Genomic DNA, 24,495 nt, shown 5'->3' with positions numbered 1-24,495 from the left:
ACTTGCTTTTCTGGGCAAATCATTCCCCAAGTTTACAATCAGATAGCAAGCAGATATTATATTTGATATGGCCTGAAATTAAGAGAAAATCCAAGAGATCTCACCTGACACTGAAAAATCTTCCTTCCTTACTGTTCTCCATATACCCCATTGGTGTCTCAAAACAACACTCTCAGAAGCAACAGTGAAAGAAAGTTGAATGAAATGAGAATTGCTTCAGGAATAAGGATACCTTAGGTAAGGGACTTGGGTAAGACTTCTATAGTTATAAGACTTGGGTAAGCCAACTCACAGCCCAACATGAGAGACTGGGCTATGATGACTTTGCACCTTCCTAGTTGGAGCTGGCAGATAGCCCTACCCTGAATCTCTACAATGTGTCCCTCCCACCCTACCCCCTATGCTGGAATTTGTGGTCCTTAGCAAACAGTCTTATGGCTGTCCTCCACCATGCTTGTGCCTGGGGAATTCTCCCCAAGCCAAATACAGGGCTTTTAGGGCCCCTTTACACCACACTAGTCCTTTTATCTCATGTAAAGGGGCTGAAGAAGGGGCATTTCATGAAGAACTTTCATGTTTTGCACTGCCACTACAGTATAACCCTCCCCCCTCATCTTATACCCTTCTGAAATCAGTGGGGGTTAAGGGTATTCAGCATCTCTCCAGTGATCAAGCTAGTGTGTGTATATAACTGGAATCCACAGGAGATGATCATTTTAATTATTTGTATTAAGGTAGCCCCCCGAGACCAATCAAGATCAGGACACTATTGTGCTAGGCACTATATAAGCACAGAGTAATAGGCAGTGGCTGCCTGGAAGAGCTTGCAATCTAAACAGAGAAGACAGACAAAGGGTAGGGGAAAGGAACGTGACATCTGAGCAGAGTGAACAAAGCGAAGGTTGGCAACCTATGGAGGTCAGTCATGTTAGGTCCATGGTTTTTGGTGACTGTTCCCTGGAAAGTCTTGGTAAGCAACTGAAAAATTGCAAGAAGATGAGATGTCAGGGAGTAATAAAGAGACATAAGACCTGTTTGAATGGGAGGTGAGAAAAATAAATTCACAAGAAAAAACCCTTACTCTATTACTCTATTTTTTCTTTTAGCATCTGAGCAATAAAACAGAAATAAATGAGTCTGTTTCTGAATAAAACAATAAGACAAAATAATTAATGAGAACCTTTATGATACCACAATTTCAAGCAGAATAATCATTAGAACAATGTTCTGTAACAGTGTGCAGTATAGTTAAAAGGTACTGATGAGCAACTACCAAAAAATACTTCATGACAAATAGCAGCTACCCACTGTGTACAGAAGAAATGCTATACTGACAGTTTGAAAGGCAATACACTGTAAAGCCTGCAATGCCCCCACATAATCCTGGGGGAAAATAACAAGCAAGAGACCGAGAAGGCAGTACTGTATTCCCAGTTATTGATTGGTCCTTAAATGAAATGATTGAGAAAGATCCTGAACCTCCACTCTGGCCCCTTTGTACTGCTTCTTGTAGTGTTTTAACAGGGCAGCTGGGGATCCCCGATTCTCAGAGGAAAATCCCTAGTTCACATAAAGTTGACATCAGCAACTTTATGCCACCTTTCCCAGGGTGTACCGGGCATGAAAGGTGGCAGGCTGGGGATGGGAGATAGCATGCTGTGCTTTGGCAAACCCAATTGGCATAATCTTCCCTAGGAATCTGTTACAAACCCAAGCAACTTACAGCAACCCTCCTCAGGTACACCAGGCAGAACTTTAGTGTACTTTAGAATATGGGCCAGTGGGACTTGATATGAACTTTATTGGTTATGGCTAAGGTTGTCACAGATATTTTTAGTAAAAGTCACAGACAGGTCACGGGCAATAATGAAAAATTCACGGAAGCCTGTGACCTGTCCGTGACTTTTACTAAAAATATCCATGACAAAAGGGGAGCCTGGGTAGCTGTGGGCGGGCTGGGAACTCCATGGGTCCCCACCACCCCTGGGGGCTCAGAGCTCCAGGGTCCCTCTCCTCTGGTGGCTCCGAGTTGCAGGGGTTCCTCCTGCCACCCACAGCTACTGGGAGCCTCCCCTGGCACCCATGGAGGTGGAGAGCTCCAGGGGTCCCCCTGCCACCCGCGGTGGATGGGAGCAGCAGGGGTCCCTCTTTCCACCCCAAAGGTGGAGAGTTACAGGGGTCCCCCCTGCTGCCTACGATGGCTGGGAGCTGAGGGGGGGTCCGCCTGCCACCTGCAGCATCCAGAAGCTGTGGGGGATTCCCGCCGCCAGGCAGGGGACCCTGCAGTTCCCAGCCGGGGCTGGCTGAAGTCACAGAGGTCTTTGGAAGTAACACATTCTGTGACTTCCGTGACCTCAGTGACTAAATTGCAGCCTTAGTTATGGCTAAGGCTAAGATTTTGTCATGGATATTTTTAGTAAACGTCACAGACAGGTCACGGGCAATAAAGAAAAATTCATGGATGCTTGTGACCTGTCCATGACGTTTACTATAAATTTCTATGTCAAAGTGGGGAGCTCAGCTGCGGGATCCCCACACCACCCGCAGCAGCTAAGGAGCCACGGGGACCCAGTCAGAGCTCTAGGGTCCTCCTGCTGCCTGTGGCAGCCAGGAACTGTGGGGAGCCCCTGCCACCCACAGCCGGGGTACCCCACAGCTCCCAGCCACCGTGGGGGGACCTTGCAACACCCACCGGCCACAGCTGTTTCCCCCCCACTCATCAGTTGATGGGGGCTGCATGGCCACCAAACAGCTGATAGGGGGTGGAGGCTCCTCCAAGCAGCTGGTAGGACTCAGTACCACCATCAAACAGCTCTTTAGCAGCTCGGGGAGGGGCTTGGGAAAGGGCAGAGAGTTGGGGGAGGAAGGGGAGGGAGTGGGGGTGGGAAGAGGCAGAGCGAAAACAGGGCCTTAGGGGAAGGGGCAGAGTGATGGTTGAGCACTTCTGGGGAAAAGAAAAAATCAGCGCCTATGTCTGTGATATAAGACAATAAATTTGCAAGCAAAGATCTGTAAATCTGTATTTATTCATGCCATATATAAGCAAATAAAACAATTCACTTCCTCTAAGCTTATCAAAACTTTTTAATTTTAAAGAATAACTGAAATGCACTATCAAGAAAATTAAACTGTGCACCAACATTGGATGAACCAGTATTAAATAGACCTACAGTAGGTGACAGCCTTAGAATGTTAACCCTAGTCCTTTAGTTCAAAAGGTCGCTTTTTTCACCTTTGCCCTCATGAACTGAAGCACAGCTACATCAGAGAGATCCAAAGACTAACCAATGGCATTTTGAAGCGATAAAATAGCAAGCGATGTCAGTCTCTTATTGGCCATCATCGATCGAAGATATGTTGTAATGAGCCTGAGCTTCAAAAAGCTGCGCTAACCACTCACAACTGTGACCAGCAGCGTGAGCAGAATCCTAAAAGCTATCCACACATTAGGAAAAGTGTCCTTCAGCTCTGCACCATGAGTGAATTGGAGAACTTGGAGTCGCGAGTGCTTACTGTGTTGCAAAAATGTGACTGATGTCCAATTTGACAGAGGTCTTTATCATTGACATCCAAACATTCCCAATGTGTCAGCATCCAATGAAGGACCGTACAATTGTTCAAGAGTGTTTTCCTGTCCATCGGAAGCTTACTAAGGTCATACAAAAAAAGCCCAGGTCTTTTTGTGGCACTTCATTTGTCCAAACTTTTCTTCAAGGGACACTCGAGCAATGTCAACGAGTGAGCAAAAATCTCCCTCTTGAATTTTTCTTTTGAGCTCCCCATCACCTCATCTCTGCCCTCATAGCCAAACTGTGTCTTCTTCCGATGAATACGAATTTCCTTGAAGACAGGCTCAACTCTTTTCTGCCATTTCTTTGTCAGCAATGATTGCATCTTCAAATCCGTTGTCTCTGTAGACCACCATGAAATCAAGGCAGCTTCTCATCAATGTAGTAACAGTCACAGTGTTCATCGATTGAGTTTGTTATGCCTTGCTTACAACGTTTACCTGGAACAAGATATCATGCCAAGCCACAACTGAGACCAGAAATTAGAAGTCAGTGATCTGGTTTGCCAGGCTTTGCAGCTCATTTTGGATTCCAACTTCGGCTTAACTTGACTGTGCCAGTTCCATTAGGGAATCATAAACCTCAGTCACTTGGCCTTATACTGACAATGCAGCTCTCCCACCGAGTGTCACTTAGTGGCTTCACAGTCAGATTTGTAACATTATCCCTGAGACCCTTCCACCTGATAATTGATGCTGAAAACAGGACATATATCCTTTGCACTACTCCAAAGAGAGATACTGAATTTAAAGATGATGAAGCTGCATCTGCCACAACCAGGTTGAGGGTATGGCAGCCACAAGGCATGAAGAAATCTCTTGGATTCAGCGCAAGGATCCTTGCCTAGATACTACTGTTTCTTCCTTTCATGTTCACACCATTGTCATAGCCTTGGCCAGGGCAGTCCTGAAGCTTCATTTTATTTTCATTCCAAACATTCATAAACAGTTCTGTTAGGCCTTTTCCAGCAGAGTCATTCACAGACCGGAAACAAATAAAGTGTTCCTTTATTTGGATATAACCATCCTCATTTTCAACAAATTTTACTGTAAATGACATCTTTTTACTGTGACTAATGTCAGGAGTGCAGTCCATTATTATGTCATAGTACTTTGTTTTGCCAAGCCACATCAATGTTATCAAGCACCTTCTTTGCCACAAGGTCAAATCGATTTGTTTTGAAATTTTTTGCTGCAGTAAAGGTCCATAGCTTCTTTATGAACTATTCAACGTAGGTGCTCATGCATTACATTGTCATATTTCTCAAGAAGCTCTACCAAACCAAGGAAATTGCCATTATGTTCAGTGAACAACTTATCCAATGAGCACCAGAAAGCCAAATTAGTCTTCGCAAGGAAGAGTGTAATTGACATCAGATGTTCAAGCACGTTCCTACAATGCTGGGTTTCTACATTAATACTACTCTGGTTTTCTGCATCTATGCATTTATTCAGCTTGAGCCTACGCATGACCTCCATCCATCTGGAGTAGGCTATAAAATGGCCAGGTGACTTTTCATCTTGTTTCAGAGCATCAGCTAAGTTATCCCCGTAATTGGACCCAGAAAGTACGAGCAACAATTTGGTGTTCTTGTCAAATACTTTGCAACAAAAACAGAACACTTTGTCGGTTGATTTCAAGTAAACTAGCCAACACCGATTCAGTTTCTTACCATTCTCGAGCATTCTTTCACAGTGTGACTTTGAGAAGTGTTGCTTCTGATTATTTACTGGAAACATCATATCCTCGATTTTGCCCAGTCCATTCAAAATTGTACGATCAATATAGGTAGAGTTTAAGATCACCGGCCATAAAGAAGGATCTGATGTGTCGATTTGTGGTGTGCAGTTTTTTCACGGCTTTTTCCTTCATCATGCAAAGCTGATTCTTCTTTATCGTTTCTCTCCTTTTCATGTAAACCAGATTTTTCTTTATCATTACTCTCCTTTTCATGTGAGCCACATTCTTCTCTATCATCACTCTCAAGGAAAACTGGATGATTCTTCATCATTTCCCTCACATTTCCATTCCTTATCTTCAGGTAAATCTGCTAATTCCTTCCTAATAGGACTTCCATCATTTACACTTTGCTCCTGAATTTCTTCTGCATTGGGATGATTGCTACTACCTAAAGCCCAGTCTATTTTGTTCTGTTTCAGATATTTTCTCACCAAATTTTCTCTTTTCTGCAAATTAGATTGCAATTGAGCTTTTCGCTCCTATACTGAGCTCCTGAAGGTTTCTTCAGGGGCATCTTTTATTTTCTCCAGGGGAAAACAGATAGTATTAGGGAGAGCAAAAGTCTATGTTCCACAGTCTTAGAACGTCATCAAACATTATGTATTAAGCATGCCAAAAGAAGTAACAGTATTTCTTTCATGTTGTTGTGTATATAGGGGTTTGATAGATATCTCTGGCATCTCATTAAATATGTCCTCTTATCACTTGCATCTGAAGAAGTGAGGTTCTTACCCACGAAAGCTTATGCTCCCAGTACTTCTGTTAGTCTCAAAGGTGCCACAGGACCCTCTGTCCTCTTATTAGTCGCTACTTACACTCTTCAAGTCTTAAAACACAAGTACACTTTCACAATTACACAATAAAACAAGATTCACAATATTGCAGCTGGGCCCTCACTTCACTTCAGTTTGTTCTTATATCTCACTGACTGACCGGCAAGGCCCTGCCCTTTATATACCCGCGAGGGCATGGCTGAGAACATTCTAGGAGGTTCAAGGAAAATGTAGATCTCAGAAAGTCTGGAAGGTTCCACAAAATTCTACAAAGGTCCAGAACATTCTAGGAGGGTAGTGAAAAATGAACCCACATATGGACTACCTGAAACATTTTACTTCAAACATTCTATTTTCCCTTTTGTAGCTAGCAATGAAAACAGCACCACAAGTCCAGTGTCCCCCCCACCCCAACCCGGCACCCCAGGCAGTCGTCTGGGTCAGCCGCCCCTAAATCCAGCCCTGGTTAAACTCCTAGAGTCCTGGCTCAGTGTTCATCACTGGGATCACTGTAAAACTGGAGGATGGATTATCTTTTAGGGCATAGTGTGAAGTTGTTCAAAAGCCTTGGTCTAGAGTCTGGATGGGATATACCAAGATTTTACAGGCAGTAGGATAGTAGGGCAAACACTTTTAAAGGGAACCCATATGCTACATGTCAAGGATATAAACACCATGCAGGTTTCCACACCAAGAGTAGGACTATTTCTGTGACTCTCATGGAAGCTCCATGCTAGCTATAATCTTAGAATTATGCCCCAAAAGTAGATTGTTTGAAGGACTAAAAATAAATTACAGCTGCCTGTAGTCAACCATTTATTGAGTAACATCCTGGCTGAAACACTATGGATATCAATAAAAGCCCAATGATTTACTAAAGCTAAACTAAGTGGAGGAGTAGGTTTTTTTTATTGTTTTGGTGTTTTAAAATCTATTGGTTTGTGCAAAGCATTTTCTGGTATCAATGGGTTTGGTTTGAGGTTTATATTGAAATAATCCCCCAAAACCTGAAAGCAAAACTCAGCCAAACCCTCCAAGTTTTGCCTGCTTTCGGGTTAAAGCTGACTTTTGCAAATTTGCAGTCCAAAACTATATAACAGCCCAGGGTCATACAAAGGACAAGGAGTAATGGTCTCAAGTTGCAGTGAGGGAGGTTTAGGTTGGATATTAGGAAAAACTTTTTCACTAGGAGGGTGGTGAAGCACTGGAATGGGTTACTTAGGGAAGTGGTAGAATCTCCTTCCTTAGAGGTTTTTAAGGTCAGGCTTGACAAAGCCCTGGCTGGGATGATTTAGTTGGGAATTGGTCCTGCTTTGAGCAGGGGGTTGGACTAGATGACCTCCTGAGGTCCCTTCCAACCCTGATATTCTGATTCTAAAGCCTCACAAGCCTCAGCATACCTTTACCTAAAATTGGCATGAATTTTTGTTTGTAACAAAACATGAACCTGGAGATAAGCTTAGGCCAAGAGGTCTTTAAAAAGAAGCTATTTGTCACTGGAAATCCTTTTCATTTGAAAAATTTTGACCCTTTCTAAAAACTAGATTCCCACCTAAATTCTTTTCATTTCCATGACTTCAGTAGAGAAAAGAGAATAAATGGGGTCCCAGGACTGCTAGAATAATGTGAGCAGTTTTCCTTTGTGAGTTCTTGATTTGATAAATACAATCCCAGTGCTTTTTAAAGGTATGTCCTGTATCCCTCTTAACATACATGTTGACAGCTTTTTAAGTTCCATATCTTTTCATAACTAGAATGGCTGGCAGCCCTCAAGTGGAGAGCATATCTAGTTTGCAAATATTTATTATTCTTGCCAGCTAAAGAGGCACTGAACTATACTATATAGAGGGTCATTTCCCTTTAAAAAAATAGAATGCTGTCTTTGCCATTGCCTCTGTTCCTTATGAACAGGCTGTTCTTATATAGAACTTACAAAAAAAAATCCACAGCATTGTACATTGGAATAATACCTGAAAAGGACCACTGGTTGTGAGGAATGCAGTGAGTAAAGATACAGAGTAAGGTCAGTGGGGATGTACAACACTTACCCAATACAGTTTTTGTTTACCTATCTGCATTTCTCTACTTCCTCTACTAGAGAATCTGGAGGTTATTGCATGAGTGGGAAATTTAGTTTATACAAAGAAACAGGGAAGAGGATTTACTTTTCTTGCGAGGGATTGACTCTCTGTTCAATTCTCACTATTACCATGTACTTGCCCTTTACCTCCCATGACTCTCCATTTGTATCATTCAATGCTCAGGGTGTGTGGTTAATAAAAGGCTTGCAGAGGTCGCTGGATGTGCCCACTTTATATATCATCTTCCCAGATACAGCTGTTGTGCTATCGCTGTCTCATGGTCTGACCAGGCCAGAGATGCACTGGCACGTTAGGAAAAGGGAGATTTTCACGGTTTCTAAGGGTCACCTCACTCAACATGTCCCCCAGCAAGCCCTTTAAGTAGTCACACTCAAACCTTTCTGGTTAAGGTTCACCAACATGGAGTTATGTTTATTTAGTTGATGCTGGGTTATTCACCCCCACACTGAGACTCAGCCCAGCCCTGAAGAGTCCAAAATAAAAGCATCTTGAGGTTTATTGTGTCTGTGTCCAAAAGAATGCTTACTCCAGCCAACCCCAGTGGAAAACCCCATTCGCTGTACCTTTTGCTTGCAGAACATACTGATTATCTCTGCTCTAGATACTAAAGGCTCACAGGGAAAAATTCTTTCTCCTCTTGTTCCTTTGAAAGCAAAACATTTTACTACAGCAGTGGCAATTGAACATGGCTGATCTACTTCCTGCCTCTCATTGTATCTGTGTTCAAATCCTCCTCTGTCTTCATGGTGCATGGGATCTGTACATCACCCCAGCCCCAATCCCGTTTGGTCCCCGCTTATTTTCTTGCTTTCATCTTCCAACCAGCCTAGGTCACCAACCCCTCCATTCCTGTTTCAGTGTCATTTCTTTCCTCTAGAAGGCTAATATTATCAGTTAGTTCTTGTGTGGTGATATCCATCCAGAGATCTCCAAACCCTTTGCAAAGGAACACAGGTATCATAACACCTCCTTTTGCAGGTGAGGAAGACAGTGGCAAAGTGAGATGAAGCGAGCAGCCCAAGATCACAAGGCAGGTCGGTGGCAGAACTGGAATAGTCTCCTGACTCCCAGCCCAGTGTCCTGTGTTCTGGATTATGCCATCTTCCTTTTATGTACAATATATAGAGTTGAATTACAGCTCAGGATCCTGGAGAGCACTAAGTCTGAGAGTACCATCAGAGCACTGCGAAGGGATGTAATATTAATACTGGGGGCATCCAACACAACACCCCTAGGAACACAAAGTAAAGTTTTTCTCCAAAAAAAGGGAGGAAAGCCAAAGACCCCATTGTCGGAGAAAAACACAGTTCTCACTTTTTGTTTGGGTACAGCAAGTCAGATGCTTTATTTCTCTCACAGTTCTTTCCCACTTGCCTCACACATTCCTCGCTTCTACAAATCTCGCGTTATTAGGGTTACAGTTAGCCTAACTCTTGCTAACGAACTGTCATGCATTGCATCCCCTTCCTGTCAGTTCTTTCTCTGCTTCCACACCATGAAGTCACTACTGACTTTGCTATTATGTGGAAGGGTCTCAGATACTATGGTGATGGGAAGTTATATAACCCTAAGACAGACTCACTCATTTATTTGGCTTCCTAATGTATTAATTTTATTCCATATTCTTCACAAACGTTTTCGCACTAATTTCTTGAATGTGGCCTTTTAGGTGGGGGATGAAGGGGAGAGAAATGTATGCTTGGTATTGCTGGGCAGTGGCTCGTGCTACTCCTATAAAAACAAAACCTATACCAATGCATAGAATGGGTGGACCTATAGCCATGACACAGCTCAGTTGCACACCTTCTGGGACACAACAGGCAGTACTGACTGGCTTCCCAGCCTTCTGTTCCCCATCACTTTTCAGTGAGATGCTCTGCAGAAAGATAGGGCTCCCAGTGTCTTCCTACTGTTAACAACAGCTCCAGCCAAACAAACAATTGGGAAATATAAGCAATCACATGAGACTTAAGCTGTCAGTCACACAATTTGATTAATGAATGCTAATTACTGGATACGCCTAGAAAACACATATTAAGAGCAATCCACTGGGTGAAATGGGTCTGCAGAAATAAAAGAATGGGTCAAATTATTTCAAATCACAAATATGGTCATAAAAATATCAGCCTGTTTATAGATAATGTATGGTGCTGAGTGAATTTCACTCTGAAGAGAAAAAGGGCAAAAATTGGCTAAATTAATTCTCAAAACCAAACTATTTATCCAACTCCAGCTGCAGGAAATTGAGACGAATAGATTAGCAGGATTCCAAGAAGGGATTTAATATTTCTATAAAACGGGAGCACAATTTGTAGCTACATTATGTAGGGGGAATGTTTTATAATAAAATTCAATCCTCAATGTTTTGGGACCTAGAAAGATCATTCCAGGGTCAGGGAGAACTTTTCTAGCTCATGGTAGAAGTTTGCACAACTGCAAAGTTATAGCATTTTTTTCTTCCTTTCCTCTGCAGCATCAAATATTGATGGATTCTGGACTACACGGAACACAAATTTGATATGGCTTCTAAATCTGGTTGAAAGAGCAAAAAATGTTGACATATTTGCAGAATTTCCCTGTCTTTGGCCAACTAGAGACCGCCTTGAAATTTCTCAAGTTTTTTAAATTTCTTAGAGTTTTTAATATAAAATATTTTTTTAAATAATTAAGTTGTTTCCTTTTTTTGGTAAATTATAAGGCAGACCTTTTGTTTCTATCCATAAATTATTACATAAAACACTAATATGCTAATATATTAATTATGAAGTTATCACATATATACGCCCTTGGGAGTTTTCTCATTGACTTCAATGCAGCCAGGATTTCAACTTTTTTAATTGGAAAGCAAATTAAAGAGATTCAAGTGGATGGCTCAAAGAATTTTCACCTCTAGGATATTGGAATCCAGTCTAGATTGGTAGTGACCAGATGTTTTTATTCTCTAATAGGGATTCAGTGGTCAATGGGAAATGAGTTGGTGGTCTGAATCAAGTTCCTATTGGACAGATGTGTGTATCAGAAATCTCCCACAGCTTCTGAAGGGATGTCAAGGATGGAATTGACATTATTTGGTTTTCTTCTCTCCCTGCTAGAGCAATATGTTCCATCCAGGCTGGCGTTGAAGCACGCTGGGAGAAGCTTATGTTGCTCCTTCATGTTTTGTATCTTTTCAGAGTTCAGAGAGGGTAGAGAATTTCAGTTTCTACTGAGAATGGCATATATTTAAAAAAGTCCATCGCCAGTGGTGATCCATGACATGGTCCCTGCGTTAGCCCTGTGAATGTTACCAAATGCGTGACAAATACATGGCTCATTTTCTTTTGCTTCCTGGTGACCCTCAAATCTCTAAATGCCAAATGAATTAAATTGCTATGAAATTAGAGTCAAACAAAACTAACTGCAACAATAAAACCCAGAACAATCTGCATTTCCATGGCATTTTTGTTATAATTAAAAATATTCATAGAGTTTTACAAAGCATGAAATTACCTCCTATTTCTGTAACATAGTAGAATCCTGGTATCAACTCAGGGAGAAAGCCCAGAGCACTGGGAGACTGCACATTTTACTTCCAAAAGATATCTATAGAACTGTTCGAGTATATGCTGAGTGTCAGCTGAAACTGCTAAGAAAATGTTTGAGTGGCCTGATGCTTTTGGACTAGACAGCTCTGACATTTTCTGTCAGCTTAGGAAATCTGTGCTTGGCAGGAGGTATATCAATACAGCAGCAAAATGACATTATGAGGGCTTTATCCGAAACAAAGGTGTTTACAAATGCAATACTGTAAGCTATAATAACTAATTGTGAAGCTTTTATTGAACTCTGCATGGAAAATGCATCTGTCAAGTAAACTGTCAGAGGACATTACCCAGAAAATTAAATTTGCATTCTTAAATGGGATTATGAAATACTGAAAGGAAAGTATCTTAATAAAGAAGTTTTCAGAAATGGAATACACTCAAAAGAAATTAGGAATAGTTGGAACCTCAAAAGATCTGGTTTAAGGATTCTGTTATCTTCACACTGGTTTAGCAGCATATTTCCTACTCACCCTCCCACATAGCCCCTCTGAAGTCAGTGGGACTAGTCACAGAATAAGGTACTATTTATTCATTGTAAGGGCATCAGGATCTGGCCCATGGACTACAGAGGGATTCAAGATTCCAGAATTCATATCTGAACTATAAATATTCCGAAGTTCAGGACAAGGCTATTCAGATCTGGTTCAGGTTACTAAATGTATGAAATTTGGTCCTGGTTCAGGTTTGGATTCAACAACACTGACCCCTTCAGACTTCATTAGATGTCTGCACCCAGGGATTTTATGCAGGCTCATCTCTAGATTGGAGATTGCTGGTTTTGGATAGTTTGTTGACTGGAAGGACTTTGTGATTTTTCATTGCAATCGTTGGATGGTTAGAAAAAAAGCACAGAAACTAACAAATTCAAAATTGTGAAAAGCAAATTATAGTAGGCTTTGCCGTAAAGTATTAGATTATGGAAGGGCTCATAAAAGACTTCATAGCCAGAGACATCTGCAGTCTCAGTCTCGTCATTCTGAGCAAAATATTAATGTTCTAATATCAAGATGATGACATGCACTGAAAGCCAAAGACCAAATAACTACTTTGACCTGAGAAATGAGGAAGAACTGGCTGACGACAAACAATTTGCAAACCAACAGACAGAAAATTGCAATCTTATGGCTTATTGTGCAGCACATACAAATGATATTCTAAGTCTCATAGACAGAACAGTAAGGTTTCTGCCTATCATCATGTCATTGATCCATCCCACATGAATCAAAGCAACATGTTATTTATAAAGAAACGATATTGATCTTTTCATCAGGTCATTGATGCAATGGAAATGGGAAGGAATAAATGTCTTGCCAGTGTGGCAACATATCTCATTCTTTTTGACTTGTTGCAACTAAAGGGGAAGGTACTAAACTTCATCAACAATGGCTAATCACTTATAAAATGTTCAATTTCCTCAATATGAAAACTCCAAAGCTTCCTTGTAAAGGTCTCACTAGCAGACAATATATTGAACCAAGATTGACAAAAAACCTTTGAGGGGGATGGTGAAAAAAAAGAGATTGGAATTGTTATCATCAATTAACATCAATCCCAGAAAAGAAATTCAAATGGCTGAGAATATTCTGCTAAATCATCATCCATACAAGAGACATCTTTAGATGGATACATCTTTAGTTGAAACTGATGAAGCATCAGTGACTAGTCTACTGAGCTTTGTACTGGTGGTTAGCTAGCCTTGATGGACCTCATGCACCGTTCTACAAACTAACCTGGTGCTGAACTGAAATACAAATGCTCAAGAAATGTTCATCAGCATCAGCACAAGAAAATTATTTCAACAGTTAGTAAAAATAAATACCTAAAATTATAGTGATATCAGATCACATTGTCAGGTAATACATCCTGTGCTAAAAAACATTTTTACTTTCAATTGAGTATAGCAAAGAGCTTCACAATATTAATTAATTAAGCCTCACAGCATTCCTCTTACAGGAAAATACTGCCAGCTCCATTTTACAGATGGGTAAACTGAGGCCCAACTATGTTAAATAAATTGCCTGAGTCAGTACTTGCCCTGAGTCATGTTTGTACTCAGGCAGCTAGCCCAACCAGCTGTTGGTGCTATGCCCGGCTACCTTGCCATTTTAAACATGCTAGTTCGAGCAGAGATAGCATGAGTCTGTCAACCTGAGTTGGGAAGTGCACTCCAAGCTGCTGTGTAGACATAAACTCACTGTAGACCGATGGTTACGCACATAAGCAAAACACACTGTAGTTCCCTATTGGCTGTGCATATGGGAAATCACACAAAAATGTGATCTAATTAATTCCTGTGCATAGTCAACATAATATTAGATATAAAGACTCACCTTTACCAATGGTATAAGCATGGGCTAGCTTATTAAAGCTGAAGAATTACACATTGCTTAACCAACACTGAGCTTCTAAAATTAGCAGAGACCCACAACCTCCTGTTTAGCTTAATTGTTCACCTCTGATGAAAACAAATACAAATACGCCAATATTTAAGAACTGTAAAGATCTTCCAAAATATGTATTATTCTAAGGACATATTTTTCAGAAAAATATCAATATTAATGCAGCACATTAAATTAGATTAGCCAGGGGTTACAAAGTATGTTATTCTGTATGAAATCCAATGCATTTACTTCTCTGCTAGCCTTTCTGAATAAATTAGTGCCCCTGCAGTAGAATTTAATTGGTATCAAAGATATCTCTGCTGCTTTGTATTTTACAGCGAGCAAGGAAAAACCTTCCATGAATTTTACTTCCCTCTAGGAATATGAATGTCATTAGAAACTAACGGCAATTAAAGCATGTTGCTAATGTAGTCACATTTGCAATGAAATCATTGAGCTAGTGGAATCTCTCTATTAACCCTCAACACTCAGGCAGCTTGCAAAATTTGTCTGCGAAGGATGATGGGAGATGTCTAAAAAATTAGGTGCCGATACTGCAAGTCCTTGCAAGATGCTCATGGTTGTTCCACTACCATGCAAGTGGATAATATGGATAGGTGCAAATAAAGCTAAACACTAGGGACAGTTCTCCGCTATGACGGGAAGTAAATCTGAACTTCTCTTGCTCCCTTATTTGCAAGAGCACCAAGTAAAGAAGTAGCAGGGCACGGGTGAAGGATAGGTATAGGTAAGGCTGTAAGTACAGGTATATTAATGAGACTCTTAGCTACATACACCCCTGTTTGGTCCTATTTGGAGTAGCTTGGTGGCTTCACAGCAGCACTTATTAATGCAGCATTAGTTCCCCACTCTCCTTGGCCCGCTCTTCATTTTTACTTTGTCCTATTACATGCAACACCCTATACCCAGGCTGTGGTAGATCATATACATAGGTAGCTACCATGGTAAATCTAGATTTCACTAGGATCTCTATGTCTGAGCATCTCTCTCTCTCTTTCTCTGACTCCAATCTTAACCCCGAGAAGAAGGCTGCTTGCGTCCACTTGAGATTCCAGAGTTTTGGGTTGTGGCTATCTGCCTGACAGACGACTGGTGAAAACATTCTTTATGGAGGCGGAGAAAAAGCCAGCTCCCTTCAGGCCTTGCTCTCCAGTGTGTGTGGGGCAGGATCAGTGTCTTTATGCTGGCACAGTGAGAGGGAGGTGGAGGGGTGCAGAGTGAGCTCACTCTGCAGCAGTGGCTTCTGTCTTGCTGGGCCCAGTTCTCTGCTCCCACTCATTAGCTGTCGCCCCTCACAGATTCGGAGGAGCCCACCGTGACATTCTGTACCTTGGGGGGAACACCCAGCACCCCCATGTTCATCCTTAGAATATGATTGTGTGGTATCCAATGCAACGTTTGTCATGTCAGGTGTCTCCGGAAGGCTCATGATGCACTGAGCATTGTTGTTATAGTAATGTTATAGGTTGTAATTTCATGTTTATAGTTATGAGGCTGAAAATGCATCCTCATGGCTTAAAATAGGCCCAGGCAAAATTCTCCAAGAGCAGGGAGATCATTCACACCTCATCAGGGCACTTATGGGACAAACCCAGCCCAACCTCACAGGAACAAAGGACACTGGCCTAGGAAGCAACAAAGGATCTGTTGGACTCTTGAGTGAGTCACCTCCCTTCCTTTGGTCAGTTTGGGGCTGCGATGAGGTAAAGCTCACCTGACTCTGAAGGGGGGGGACAAAGCCAAGACACAGGAAAGAACATGATAAAAGGGAGAGACGTTTGCCATGCTTTTCCTCTCTCTTCCACCTACATCTATAGACATCACCACCAAGCGACTGAAGCGCTTATCAAAGGGGAGAGCCTGGCTGAAGAGCAACCAGCCAGTCTGTGGTGAGAAGCATGTAAATTTGTAAGGGCATTGAAAGTGTTAAGATCAGTTTAGAATGTGTTTTGCTTTTATTTCATTTGACCAAATCTGACTTGTGCTTTGACTTATAATCACTTAAAATCGATCTTTGTAGTTAATAAGTCTGTTTGTTTATTCTACCTGAAGCAGTGCTTTTGGTTAGAAGTGTGTCTGAGACTCCCCTTGGGATAACAAGCCTGGTGCATAATAATTTCTTTGTTAAACTGAGAAACTCATATAAGCTTGTAGCGTCCAGCAGGAATAACTGGACACTGCAAGAGGGAGGTTCCTAGGGTTGTGTCTGGGACTGAAGATATTGGCTAGTGTCATTCGGTTGCACAATCCAAGGAGCAGCTTACAGGCCAGAGGCTGAGCCTGAACAGCCCAGGAATGGGGGTTCTCACAGCAGAGCAGGGTAAGGCTGGCTCCCAGAGTCAAGGACTGGAGTGACCTAGCAGATCACCAGTCCGGGTAACACCAGGGGAATGTCATACCCACCACATTTACTGAGAAAAATCCAGTCCTTCCAAGCCTGCCTGTAAGTGAATTGTCAGTAGACTTGAAATAAGATTTTGAAACACTACCACCTTGTGTTAGGTAAAGATTATAACACTTGTAAAATAGACCTCGAGAGGTGAAAGTGTTAGCTGTTGTTTCTGGGTTGTTTTTTTTAAGTTGTAAAAAACAACTGATATCACAGCAGCAGAAACAGACTGCTGCAAATAAATGATTGTAATAAAGGAATCAAACACTTCACACAAGGCTTTAAATGCTGCAGTAACAGTACTGTCAGCTATTACTGTAGATGTTTTAAATGGAGTACGACACAGCAGAGGTGACATCTCCCATTAAAGATGAAATACTACATGCTTTCAGACTAGCTAGTTCTCAAAAAGCACCAAAAGCTGAAACAGCGTCTTCTCTCTATTCCCTGTGTGAAAGGAAAATAGATTATCAATATTATTCATTATGGTGCTTATCTGAAAGGAGGCCATGACCCTTTGTGATTTGATGATGGAAAGGATAACCGCAGCAAAGCAAAGGGGAAACAGGGAGGGAATTGTTTCCCCCTAGCAGGGGCGGCTCTATGTATTTTGCCGCCCCAAGCACGGCAGTCAGGTGGCTTTCGGCGGCATGCCTGCAGGAGGTTTGCCGGTCCTGCACCTTCGGAGTACCCGCCGCCGAAACCGCAGGACCGGTGGACCTCCCGCAGGCATGCCGCCAAAGGCAGCCTGACTGCTGCCCTCACAGTGACTGGCAGGCCACCCACCGCGGCTTGCCACCCCAGGCACATGCTTGTTGCGCTGGTGCCTGGAGCCGCCCCTGCCCCCAAGGGTGTCTCTGAGTAACAGTGCCTCCTGGGACTACGCATAGGGCAGTGTACTGAGAAAACAGTTAAAGAGAAATTATACAAGTCTAATGTCCAAAATACTGAGAGGTGCTGAGCACCTGCAACTTCCAATGCACAGTAGATGCTCAGCAACGTGCAGGATATGGCCTTTATGATAACAAAATCACTGTAAGCACACGGTAAAGAAACACACATTACAAGATGCTACACAAGTACCTGCAAGGGCCAGATCCTGCCATCCTTATGTTGAGAAGTACCTTACTGGGACAACTCTTGGAGTACACTACTACTCAGTGCAAGTAAAAGTGACAGTATCTGACCCTATGATATCACATAATTATAGATTGTACCAGAATGCATAGACACCAGGGGCCAAAATTAAGCCTGCGCATGCAATCTTAACTTTGATATTTCCTATATGGAGTTCTTAGCCATGAAACCTGAATGTTGTCTTTTGTATGGAATATATGAAAAACATTGATATAAAAGGTTTGATCCTATAGATCTTATTTATGATTTCAAGTGACAAGGGCAGCAAGATCAGTCCCCAGCACTGCACAGTAAATAGCAATGCTTTTCATGATGTTAACTTTGGCAATTAGTATTCAGCTTAAAGAAAACCCACAGAAATTGAAACCATCTGTTCAGATTAATCCGTAGTAGTAAATAGGGGAAGCCTGACTCAGATTCCTTTTGCAAACTTCACATTGGATATTTAAGATGCACCACACTGCTAGCACAAAGACTGTAACTGTTTAATGTGGCAGAAAGATAACTTTACAGGTAAAATGGAACTAGGTATTTCCTTCGGTGTCTCCATTTGTCTGTCTTATACATCTGTTGTTTCTTGTCTTATACTGAGATCATAAACTCCGTGGGGGCAGAAACTGTCTTTTTGTTTTGTCTTTGTACAGCACCTAGCACAAGGGTGGTCTGGTCTACGACTGGGTGCTATTGAAATACAACTAATAATCATTGACATATATTATTACATTTCTTTAAAAAGAATTAACTTGATCACCCTCTCCAGATTTACATAAGTGACCTTTGCTACAATCAATGTCTACAAGTGCTGCAATAATCTCCCAGTGTGAATGGCAGGTAACTGTGACAATGGTGACAGGTTTCAGAGGGGTAGTCGTGTTAGGCTATATCAGCAAAAACACCAAGGAGTCCTTGTGGCACCTTAGAGACTAACAAATTTATTTGGGCATAAGCTCTTGTGGGCTATAACCCAGTTCATCAGATGCATGGAGTGGAAAATACTAGTAAAGAGGTATAAATACACAGCATACTTTATATTTTGGTGCCTTTCAACTGAAGATCTCAAAGCATTTTACAAATGCATATTCTCACAAAACCTCTCTGTTAGGTGGGACTATTACTAAACTCTTTCTACATATGTGTAAAAGGAGACACAGAAAAGCCAGGTGACACAACAAATCATGGAAGAGGAAACTAGGAGTCTGTAGTTTCAATCCACTTCTCTAGTATAGTAGGCCACACTGGAAACATTTTGATAGTGTTTCAGCCTCAAATTCCTACATTCCTAAAATTTCTAAACAAGATGAGAAAGGCTGAATACTTCCTTTAAAAATGTTTTAAAATGTATTTTCATCTCAATTTCAGTTGTACTGATTGCATTTTTTTAAGAGAAGTTTGAAATATTGAATAATGTTCTCTGTTAACATTTTGGAATAGGTTTCCAATTATCGTTATCCAATATTGATTTAATGAAATAACTATTAGTTTATTACATTGATTTATGAACAGAGAGCACTGTGCATCAGTTGAGTATAAATGTACTTTCTTAACATTAAGATTTCTAGTTAGAGTCTAATCAGTGCTATCTGTGTTAGTGAACTTGACTGTCCTAATATTGCCCCATGAAGCAAATTTCACATCATAAACCTCGCCCTACCTCTACATCTGTCTGAATGGAACCTCACTGAAGTTAGTGGGGCTTTGCATGGGGGCAGAAGTTCACCCACATGGATGCAGTCACAGGTCCATATTAACCTATATTTGTAACATATCAAACAGAACTGCAGCTTTCATTACAAGGCACAAACCCTGCTCATCTAACTCATGCCGTGCCATTCCATTTGCTTTTTTGAGGTTACTCACATGAGTAAGGCAAACTGGATTTGCCCTCAAATTATCTGTATTTTTGATTGCAAAAAAGAGTCCTTTACTAAAATGTAAGACATTGTTGGCAAACCATATTAAAAGGGGAAATCCTGCAGGTGAAATTATCAGAATAGAATGGATTTCTCTGAAGCATTTAGAAACATCAGAAATCCTGGAAAGCTTTTATAAATCTGTTTTGATTCTATTGGCTCATGCAAACAATATGCTTCCCATATACTTGACATCACTAAACTATTCCCATCCTTCCCAAATTTGCATTACAATTAATCCTCTTAAGCAAATCACCACTGGCCAGATGTCTTCAGCCAAGCTTAAAACTCCATTAAAATACATTCTGCCCTCCCCTTGCCTTTCACAGCTGTGCTCAGTCTGACAGGACTGGGGATTTACATATCACAAATCACAGGTTTAGAAGTATAACTGAAATAGAGTGCACCCTCACACACACATTTGTTTCTCCCCAACCTATGGTACAATTGCTTAGGCTTTTCACCTTCTCAATGAATGTGAGGAATATCTGTGGCAGCTGAGGAGAAAGGGATGAGAGAAACATGAGCAGGATTCCAAAAACAGCAAAGGGTTTGGAGGTTAAGTTCTGATTAGGGCTGTCAAGTGATTAAAAAAAATTAATCACGATTAATTGCACTGTTAAAACAATAATAGAATACAATTTATTTAAATATTTTTGGATGTTTTCTACATTTTAAAATATATTAATTTCAATTACAACACAGAATACAAAGTGTACAGTGCTTACTTTATATTTATTTTTATTACAAATATTTGCACTGTAAAAAAACAAAAGAAATAGTATTTTTCAATTCACCTAATACAAGTACTGTAGTGCAATCTCTAGCATGAAAGTTGAACTTACAAATTTAGAATTATGTACAAAAAAAACCTGCATTCAAAAATAAAACAAACAATGTAAAACTTTAGAGCCTACAAGTCCACTCAGTCCTCCTTGTTGTTCAGCCAATCGCTCAGACAAACAAGTTTGTTTACATTTTCAGAAGCTAATGCTGCCCACTTCTTGTTTACAATGTCACCTGAAAGCGAGAACAGGTGTTTGCATGGCACTGTTGTAGCCGGCGTCACAAGATATTTATATGCCAGATGTGCTAAAGATTCATATATCCCTTGATGCTTCAACCACTATGCCAGAGGTCATGCATCCATGCTGACGATGGGTTCTGCTTGATAACGATACAAAGCAGTGCAGACCGACGTGTTCATTTTCATCACCCGAGTCGGATGCAACCAGCAGAAGGTTGACTTTCTTTTTTGGTGGTTTGGGTTCTGTAACTCTCAGGTGCTGGCTACTAGGCCACACTGCCCTGCACCAAAGGGCCGTGCTATTGACTCTGGCCACTAGGACATGCTGTCCTGTGTCGAAGGGCAGCACTATTAACTGTAGCTGCTAGGCCATGCCGTCCTGAGCACCAGGGCTATTAACTTTTCACTGGTCCTTAGACCCCGGGATGGCAAGAGACTTACCGGCAGTGTCTGCGTACCCTTTGGTACTCTTCTTTCAGGCTGGGGTGTTCATACATTGCCACACACGGTGGAAATGTGAGCAATGACTGGGACTGGCTGAGAGGGCCATAAGAAGGGAACTAGACAGCGAGATTCCCACACCAGTCAGAAATGGATACTGAGAAGCTCCTGAAGTGGATGCTGGAAAGTCAGCAGCAGCCGGCGGCCCAGCAGCAGCAACAGTAGGCACAGCTGGTGCAGCAGATAGCCAGTCAACACCAGCTCCAGATGACCCAGCATCAGGAGCAACAACAGCAGCTGCTTCGAGAGTTGGCTGCCCAGCACCAGATCCAACAGGAGCGCCTGGTTCAGCAAGTGACAATGCTATTACACCAGGTTCGACCATCAGGGCCCGTCCCCACAGGGATAGGGCTGGGGGATGCCTTGGCGGAACTGTCTAAAGATCTCACCAAGATGGGGCCAGGGGATGATCCTGAGGTGTTTCTAGTTACCATTGAACAGGTCGCTATGTCTGCCCATTGCCCCCAGAGCACTGGGCCACCTTATTGGCCATCTATTTAACTGGCCAGGTGCAGACCACCTACCACAGCCTCAATCCTCACAAAGCCCTGGAGTATCCCCGAGTGAAAGCTGCAATATTGGATCACACTGGCATTAGCCCGGAGATCTACCGCCAGTGGCTGCACAAAGAACGGTACTCCCCTGGAGCTCGACCATGGGCTGTGGCCCAGTGGGTGCAGGGCTATTGTTGGAGATGGTTGAACCTGGAGAACTTAACTGGGCCCCAGGTGGTGGAGGCAGTGGCCCTAGAACAATTCATGCAGATACTGCCGGCAGGAGGGAAGGAATGGGTACAACACCACTGACCAGCGATGCTGGTGGAAGCCGTGGGCCTAATGGTGGCTAATGGGACCAAGCCCCAACTCCAGAGGTCTGGGAGCCCAAGAAGGAGAGAAGGGCCAGCAGGAGGGAACCCACAGAGGATGGAGCCACGAGAACCCCAATGCCTATCCCAACCACCACTGGCCAATCCCTCCAGTCCCGAACCCCAACGACAAGCCAGCTGAACCCAGGCTAGGAGTGAAGGGCACCCATAAGAGGGAGGAGGCCCACCACAGGAAGACACCGGGCCCACAGAGACCCAAGACCGCTGCTGGGAATGTGGTCAAGAAAGGAACTTTCAGCGGGAGTGCCCTTATATGGATTGTAACTATGGCCAAGTCTGGGTCACTGGCCAAAGGGCATGGAAACGGGGCCAAGATAATCTCCTGGTAGAAAAGGATCCACATGAGCACCCTAGTTGACTCCGGATTAGCCAGACACTCATGTAGGAGGGGTTAGTTCCCAGCCTTAAACTCTCTGGGATGCAGCTGCATCTGCAACGTATCCATGGTGACATCCACCCTTATCCCACCACCAAGGTGAGGATCAAAATCTACCACTGGGAGGAAGTCCACCATTTAGGTGTGGCCCCCAGGCTAGCCTACCCCATAGTGCTGGGGTGGGACTGGCTTGAATTCAAGGAGATCCTCCAGAAATACAAACAGACAGCCCCACGAGCTGAGGAGGCCAAGGCCGCAAGGAGGGAACTACTCTGCCGCTGACCAGAAGTCGACCCTAGGGAAGGATCTTCCCCCAGTGAGCCGTCTGCCAATGCCAGATCCGATACGGACCACACCATGGAGGACACCCAGGCAGAGCTGGAACGAGATGTGGATTTCGTGCAAGAGCAGAGAGAAGACCCAACCTTGAATAGAGCCAATGAGCAGGCCACGGCCCCAGACATGGAAGAGATGTAACGCCGAGATCCCCGCAGGGGCTGCAGCTCGAGATCCGGCAGGACTGCTTGTATCGGGTGATACAGGAACTGCAAAAAACTAGAACCTCTCCATCACCTGTTGGTCCCCCGAAGATTACGCCGGAGCCTCCTGCATTTAGCCCACGTGACACCCTGGGCAGGCCATCTGGGGCAGGAAAAGACTCTCCAGAGAGTAGCCCATCATTTCTTTTGGCCCAGCATCCACCAAGAAGTCTGGTACTATTGTGCTTCTTGTCCGGAATGCCAGTGGTCCGGACCAAAAGGGGTATCTTGAGCAGCCCTTATACCCCTTCTGGTGGTCAGCATGCCCTTCAAATGTATCAAAATGGACCTTGTTGGGCGCCTGGAAAGAAGTCAGACAGAATCAATTTATTCTAGTAATCGTTGATTACTCAACTCGATACCTTGAAGCTGTCCCTCTCCGATTGGCCCCAGCACGCACTATCGCCACCGAATTGGTGAAGGTCTTTGCTAGGGTTGGGATACCCAAGGAAATCCTGACTGATCAGGGCACTAACATGTGCTCTAAACTGATAGCGGAGCTGTGCTGTCTCCTGAACATAGGGCAGGGGTCAGCAACTTTCGGCATGTGGCCAATCAGAGTAATCCGCTGGTGGGACGCGAGACATTTTGTTTACATTGATGTCCGCAGGCACGGCCTCCCCGCAGCTCCCAGTGGCTGCGGTTCGCCGTTCTTTTGGCAGCTCTATTGATTCTGGCCGCTAGGCCATGCTGTCCTGTATCGAAGGGCAGCACTATTAACTCTAGCCGCTAGGCCATGCTGTCCTGGGCACCAGGGCTATTATCCTTTCTCTGGTCCTAGGCTCCGGGGTGGCGAGGTCAGAGACGGACAAGCGGACTTAATGGCGGTGTCAGCATACTCCCTGGCACCCCTCTTTCGGGCTGGGGTGTGCATGCACTGCCATACAGGGCTTAGAAATTTCATCAGAGAACAATTTCTTCCAGCTCACTTTTCAAGTTTCATGCTCTGGGAGCTGGTCCTTGCTTATGTTAAGAGTTGCATATAAGTTGCTGCTTGTTAGAAGCCATTTGCTGTGCACAGCAACACAGTAAGTTTTATTAGTCCCATGATCATTGCTATCTAATTGTCAGAACTCTCTACTGGCACATTATCTATTAGCTATTTATATCTGTATAAACATCTGTCTTTTATAGAGCACTTCTGTAACAGTTTATAGCTCACTGTGTGTGTAGGGTGACCAGATTGCAAGTGTGCAAAATCAGGACACTTTTATCAGGGGTGAGTGTAGTAATTTCATATATAAGACAAAGCCCCTAATATTAGGACAGTCCCAATAATATCGGGACATCTGGTCACCCTTTCTGTGTGTATGAGTTCATAGATCTAAATAATATTTTGCACATAGATGATGGTCTCAAACAATGGAAATACCACCAGACTGCATAGTCTCTTACCACTATATATTCACCATCATTCCATAGATCAGAGCACAGTTCCTCTTTAAGATGGAGGTGTGAGCAGATGGCTGGGAATATCCACTCTACATGGCACATTTCCCTTTTCAGCAGCAAAAACAAATGCCAACAAATGAAGCAGAAGTTAATGTTGCTTTAACGTCT

General features: G+C 42.9%; 1 protein-coding gene across 1 annotated transcript in view; it reads right to left on the bottom strand.

Annotated features, from left to right (window-relative positions):
- The window catches only part of PTPRO (protein tyrosine phosphatase receptor type O), a 242,538-nt gene that overhangs the window by 197,376 nt on the left and 20,667 nt on the right, over positions 1 to 24,495 (bottom strand). The window lies entirely within an intron of this gene.

This window comes from Chrysemys picta, chromosome 1 (genome assembly GCF_011386835.1).
Source record: "Chrysemys picta bellii isolate R12L10 chromosome 1, ASM1138683v2, whole genome shotgun sequence".
NCBI classification, from domain to species: domain Eukaryota; kingdom Metazoa; phylum Chordata; order Testudines; family Emydidae; genus Chrysemys; species Chrysemys picta.
Note: the sequence above shows the minus strand (reverse complement) of the source record. Positions and strands in the feature narration are given on the sequence as shown.